Source organism: Mobula birostris, chromosome 18 (genome assembly GCF_030028105.1).
Source record: "Mobula birostris isolate sMobBir1 chromosome 18, sMobBir1.hap1, whole genome shotgun sequence".
NCBI classification, from domain to species: domain Eukaryota; kingdom Metazoa; phylum Chordata; class Chondrichthyes; order Myliobatiformes; family Myliobatidae; genus Mobula; species Mobula birostris.
Window position 1 is genome coordinate 68,201,605 of NC_092387.1, and position 6,778 is coordinate 68,208,382.

General features: G+C 42.8%; 1 protein-coding gene across 1 annotated transcript in view; it reads right to left on the reverse strand.

The window, feature by feature from the left end:
- vstm4a (V-set and transmembrane domain containing 4a) overlaps positions 1-274 on the reverse strand; it is a 65,208-nt gene extending 64,934 nt beyond the window's left edge. Inside the window, exon 1 of the mRNA XM_072282888.1 lies at positions 12-274. The gene's annotated coding sequence lies outside the window, so the exon portion shown is untranslated. The remainder of the gene's footprint in view (positions 1-11) is intronic.
- Positions 275-6,778: the final 6,504 nt, after the last annotated feature.

Below are 6,778 nucleotides of genomic sequence, written 5' to 3' on the forward strand. Positions count from 1 at the left end.
AGCCCACTTACTAGTGGCTGGTTTTGTGACTAATTTCTCAGGCATTCCCATTTGGAGGAAATTAGCCGACATATAATCACTTCATTGTGAGCTCCTAGGGTGAAGCATATTCTGTTTCTATCCCACCAGGACTTTTGCTGAACTCAGTTCTTTAAGCATATTCCACAACGGCAGTTTTGAACATGACCTTTATCCTCACAGTGTGAGGCTGCAGACACATCCAGCTTTGTGTTTTTGCAGGCTACAAACAGTGGGGACCAAATCTCTGCCTGCTGGAGATGTCTGCTGTTCCTGGGCTGTCCTCGGCACTGGCGACACCTCAGTGCTGATGGGGAGGGGTTTGGGGACATGACTCTAAGGAGGAGGGAGGGATTAGAGCATTATAAATGAGTACAGGTCCGGAGATGATCTAAATCTATCAGCATCAACTACAAGTATCAGGCAAATAAATGATCGTAGTAAACATGCTGTGATTATATTTCATGAGGAACTTGAGAGGCATTGGTATGTCACCAGAGACACTTACAGACGTATTGCGGGGAGCATTCTAACTGGATGCATCATCATCTGGTATAGAGAGGTCACTGCACAGGATCAGAAAGAGCTGCAGGGGTTGTAAAGTTAGTCAGCTCCATCATGGACACTAGGCTACCCAGCATCCAGGATGCCTTCAAAAGGCAATGCTTCAAGAAGTCAGCATCCATCATTGAGGACCGCCACTGCCCAGGACATGCCCGTTTCTCACGGTTACCATCAGGAAGGACTGCCACTGCCCAGGACATGACCGTTTCTCATTGCTTCCATCAGGAAGGAGCTACTGGAGCCTGAAGACACACACCCAACTTTACAGAAACAGCTTCTTCAGCTCAGCTGTCAGATTTCTGAATGGACATTGAAACCATGAACACTTCCTCAGTATTCTCTCTCTCTTTTTGCACTACATACTTATTTAATTTATTTTTATATATGCAGTATATACAGCACCTCTACTTTTTCAGGAATCTGTGGAGATTCAGCATGTCATCGAAAACCTTGGCAAACTTCTATAGACGTGTGGTGGCAAGTCTGGTGACTGTCTGCACTACAGCCTGGTACGGAAACATCAACGCCTTTGAGTGGAAAATCCCATAAAAGGTAGTGGGCTCGGCCCAGTACATCACGGGTAAAACCCTTCCATCCATTAAGCACATTTACATGAAACGTTGCCTTAGAAAAGCAGCATCCATCATTAACTACTCTCACTGCCCAGGCCGTGCTCTTTTCTCACTGCTGCTGTCAGGTAGAAGGTACAAGAGCCTCATGACTCACACCACTGGGTTCAAAACCAGTTACTATCCCTCCAAAGGGGATAACAACGCTCATTAAGGACTCTTCTATGCTGTTACTTCATGCTCTTTATTTATTGCTATTTATTTATATCTGCATTTGCGCAGTTTGCTTACAGTTTACAGTTCATGATGTTTACAGTTTGCAGTTACAGTTCTGTAGATTTACTAAGTGTGCCTGCAGAAGAGGAATCTCAGGGTTGTATGTGGTGACATGCCTGTGCTCTGATAATAAATTTTACTTTGAACTTCGATATACTGCTTATTGTCATTTATTGTTCTTATTACTGTGCATTGCAATGTACTGCTGCTGCAAAACAACAAATTTCTCGACATATGCCGGTGTTATTAAACCCCATTCTGATGTGCCTGGAGTCAGAGGAGGTAGGGAGATCCTTAATGAAAACTTTTCTTGAGTATTCACTGATGAGTGGGACCTTGACAAATGCGAGGACAGTATAGAACAGGCCAATATACGACAACATGTCGACATTAAGAAAGGCATTCGGACAGAAAAGTCCCCAGGGCCAGACAGGATATCTCTCAGGTTTACGACAGGAAGCAAAAGAAGAGACTGATGTACCTTTGTCAATGATCTTGGTGTCCTCCATAGTCCCAGGATATTGGAGGATGGCAAATGTTAATCCACTGTTCAGAAAGGAAGTAGGGATAACCCTGGGAATCATAGACCAGGGAGCATTAGTACAGTGGTGGGCAAACTATTGGAGACGATTCTTAGAGACAGGATTAATGAAGCATAATCTAACTGGTGATAGTCAGCCTAGCTCTGAGAGGGGCAAGTCATGCCTCATGAACCTGATAGAATTCTTTGAGGCATTCATAATTACACCAACTCCTAGTACATTATTTCCTTGATCCACAAGCCCCAGTCCATATCCAGTGATTCTATTGCATTCCTTGTCCACTGAACTGACTGAAATGACCTCATGAACTCTCCTCTGACCCTCTGATCAGATACTTTGACTGCATTAGATCTCAGCCCTGGTCCTGCATGCCTTGTCCTTCCCCTGTTCAATTAAAGTTCTTATTTTATTTTAGTTAGAGATACAGTACAGTAACAGAGCCTTCTGGGCCAACAAGCCCATTTCCACCCATGTGACCAATTACCCTACTAACCTTACATATGTCTTTGAATTGTGGGAGGAAACCAGAGCACCCAGAGGAAACCTACATGGCCGTGGGGAGAACGTACAACATGTTTACAGACAGCGATAGAGTTGAACCCAGGTTGTTAGCGCTGTAACAGTGTTGCACTAATGGCTACACCACTGGTCTGCCCTGTTTCCTCGCTCACATCTACAAAGTTGAACATTTCCAATGCCACATCCAGACTCACTCAATCCCTGTAGCCCGCACTCCAGTATCTGTTGACTTGATCTGATTGTTACCTGCTTATGCTCCTGACTGAATCCCTCCCGGAGCTTCTTTGCCCTATTTATAACTCCCTTCAGCCCCACAATCCTCTTCCACCTCAAGCTTCATTAGCATTTGCCCTGTCTTCCTCTCCCTGGCCAAGTGTAGGTCCAGACTCAATACTTCATTGACTGGCCCAAAGCTTAGTTTTTAACACACATGTATAGTGTGGAAAGATTGGAACTGGATTCCATTCTATAGTAGGGCAGACTCAATGGGCCAAATGGCCTAATTCAGCTCATTGTCTTATGGTCTGACAGTTGCTGAGTGAATATAACGTTGTTTGTTGTTGTCGCAGTGTGGAAAAGGGGTGGAGGTGGTCAGTAAGAACAGAATAACCCAGCAAAGTGAACATCTCACAGAGAAGGCAGGAGTCACTGCAGTTTGAGAATTACAGCCTATTTTCCCAATGACTAACATTCTGTTTTCAATTTACGACTCCAGTGTATTCACACATGGCACACTCTGACTGGGTTACCTGCAGAGATTTTTCACTGTACACACTCACGCATGGCACACACTCGCACACGGCACACTCTGACTGGGTTACCTGCAGAGATTTTTCACTTTACACACTCACACATGGCACACACTCACACACAGCACACTCCAACTGATTTACCTGCAGAAGTATTTATATGGTATCGTAGCAGTTAGCTTGTTGCTATTATAGCTTGGGCTTTTCCAGAGCTCAGAGTTCAATTCCAGCACCGTGTGTAAGGAGTTTGTACGTTCTCTCTCTGGGTGCTCCAGTTTCCTCCCACAGTCCAAAGACGCACTGGTTCGTAGGTTCATTGGTCATTGTAAATTGTCCTGTGATTAGGCTAGGGTTAAATCGGTGGGTTGCTGGGTGGTGTGGTTCATTTCCCTAAATAAAATGACTAAAATGTGATAATAATGAACGAATACCAACAGGGTAACAGGGTAACTTATTCCATTGGTGGCAGAAAGAGGCTACAAAGTCCCGTTCTGCATCCTGTATATATTTCCTACAGCTCTGAGCTACTACGTCATTATCAACAACAGTACCTTCCAAAGGATGCCACGTGTAAAGGAACCAATGGAGATTCCTGTATACCATCGAGCTTGCAAATCTTGTCTACTAACAAGAAACCACTGGCTCACACTAGGAATTTTCAAGTTCAAAGTAAATTTATCATCAAAGTATGTTTATGTTTCCATATACAGACTACCTTGTGATTCATTTTCTTGCAGACATTTTCAGGAAAAATAAAGATATATAATAGAATCTACGAAAATATACATACACAAAAACTGGCAAACGATCAAAATACAAAAGACCTACAAGCAACCAATGTGTCACATCAACCACACTCTGAGCTGGATGATTTTTTTGAGATATTTGGGGCTTGAAACGGAGTCAGTGAACCATTTATCTTATTGATGACCTGTTCCATTTCTCAAGCAAGAGAAACACATGGTGCTTATTCTGAAGGCATTATCTATCTCAGTAACTTCCCTCTTCACTATTGAGCAAATGTGGCTCTTGCTCCCCTCCTCCCACCTTTTAACTCTACTCATCTTTTGTTCTCCAGTCCTGCTGAAGGCTCTTGGTCCGAAACATCGACTGTACTCTTTTCCACAGATGCTGCCTGGCCTGCTGAGTTCCTCCAGCATTGTGTCTGTGTTGCTTGCTTTGGTTGTGCCATCTGATTTTCCAATCCACTCAGCTGATATAAATAGGATCTGGGGTTCAGTGTGTATTGGTATTGTGGTCTGACACTGTCCAGCTGACCCAAATAGCACTGGGATCCAAGAAATGGCTCAGGTTTGGCTTCCAACTCCCACAGAGGCCGCAATGACATATCCTTCCTTCAAACAGATAACACACAGGTAACACACACACACACACACACACACACACACACACACACACACTGGTGAGTGAGACGCTCTTGGAAATAGGGTGAGTGGTGGAGCAGGGGTACTTTTTGTGTAAGATACGACTGGAAGAGTACAACATAAGAACTCGGAGCAGGACTAGGTAAATAAGCTTTTAACTCCCCTACAGTGTTTCCCCTAATATTTTTAAAACTGTACTGATCAACCATTGCTCTAAGCAGGAAATTTTTTCATGGCCTGAAAACTGTGTGGCACTTTAAAGGTATTTTTGTAATATGCACATCAAATAAACACAAACCACAACTCACAACACAGTAAACAATATTAGGCAGTCAAAACAACTGACAAGCACAATGGCAAAAGTAAATTGTTTTGATTCAATGGCGTCAGCATTTAGCGGGCCAGTGGTTTATTAACAATGAGCTACTGCTTTCCATTCTGTGGTTATTGTTACAATTTGTAACAGTGTTGTAATTTGAAACACAGGCAATCTAAACACATTGAAGCTCTAAAATGTTTCAAAGTAAATGTTGTGTCATGTTTATTATTTATGAAATGGATGTATTATATTCAAGAACACAATTAATTAGAGGGCATTTCATAATTATGATAACATTATATAAAAGAAAATCTCAGCTGCGTGGCAACAAAAGCTATGTGCACGGAAGCATTTCAGTTACTTAGTGGTTGTGCACCCATGCAGCTTGGAGGGAATAGTGCTGTGCCCTCTGGTCTTCTAAGACTCACCCACAATAGGAAACATCCTATCCACATCCACTCTATTTAGGACTTTCAATATTCATTAGGTTTCAATGGGATTTCCCTTCATTCTTCTAAATTCCAATGAGTACTGGGTCAGAGCCATCAAACTCTCCTCATACATTAACCCTTCAATCTCTACTTGTACAGCACTTTCTATAGCTGTTACACTTTTTTGTATACTCTCTTACTGTTTTACCAATGCACTGTTGTAAAGAATTGATCTGTATGGACAAAATGCTAGACAAGTTTTTTTCTGCACCCCATACATGTGACAATAATAAACCAAATTACCAAATTAAAACATGCTTCTTTTCTAACTATTTTTAAATTTCCAAAATATTAACTCAGCTTCTCTCCCCACTGTCTGACCTGCTGAATATTTCTAGTGTTCTGTTGTCAGATTTCCAGTCTGAGCAAAATTAGGCCATTTGGCCCAGTGAGTCTCCTCCCCCATTCAATCATGACAAATTATTTTCTTCAATTCCATTCTCTTTCACCTTCTTCCCATAACTTTTAATCAGCAAATTTAATAACCCATCCCTCTACTTCCTCATCCAGGTCATTTATAAAGAGTAAGGGTCCCAGAACAGATCCCTGAGGCACACCACTGGTCACCGACCACCATGCAGAATGTGACCTGTCTGCAATCACTCTTTGCCTTCTGTGGGTAAGCCAATTCTGGATTCATAAAAGCAATGTCCCCTTGGATCCCATGCCTCCTTACTTTCTCAATAAGCCTTGCATGGGGTACCTTATCAAATGCCTTGCTGAAATCCATATACACTACATCTACTGCTCTACCATGTAGATGTCTATTACATCTCTCTGGCCCTACATTCCTCCTTAGAACACCTAGAGAATAAAGACGCATAGGTAAGGCTCCTTTTCATTGACTACAGCTCTGCCTTTAATACCATCATTCCAAATAAACTGATTCCTAAACTCCAGAACCTGGGCCTTAGCACTCAGATCTGCAACTGGATCTTCAACTTCCTCACAGACAGGACCCAGGCTGTAAAAATAGGGGACAAGCTCTCCTCTACAACCACTCTGAGCACCGGTGCCCCACAAGGCTGTGTACTCAGCCCCCTGCTGTACTCACTGTACACCCATGATTCCATCAAACTCAATATATAAGTTTGCTGATGACACAACAATTGTAGGCCGTATCTTGAGTAATGATGAGTTTGAGTACAGAGAGGAAATTAAGAACCTGGTGGCATGGTGCGAAGACAATAACCTATCCCTCAACATCAGCAAGACAAAGGAATTGGTTGTTGACTTCAGAAGGAGTAGCGGACCGCACTACCCAATTTACATCGGTGGTGCGCAAGTGGAACAGGTCAAAAGCTTTAAGTTCCTCGGGGTCAATATCACAAATGACCTGACTTGGT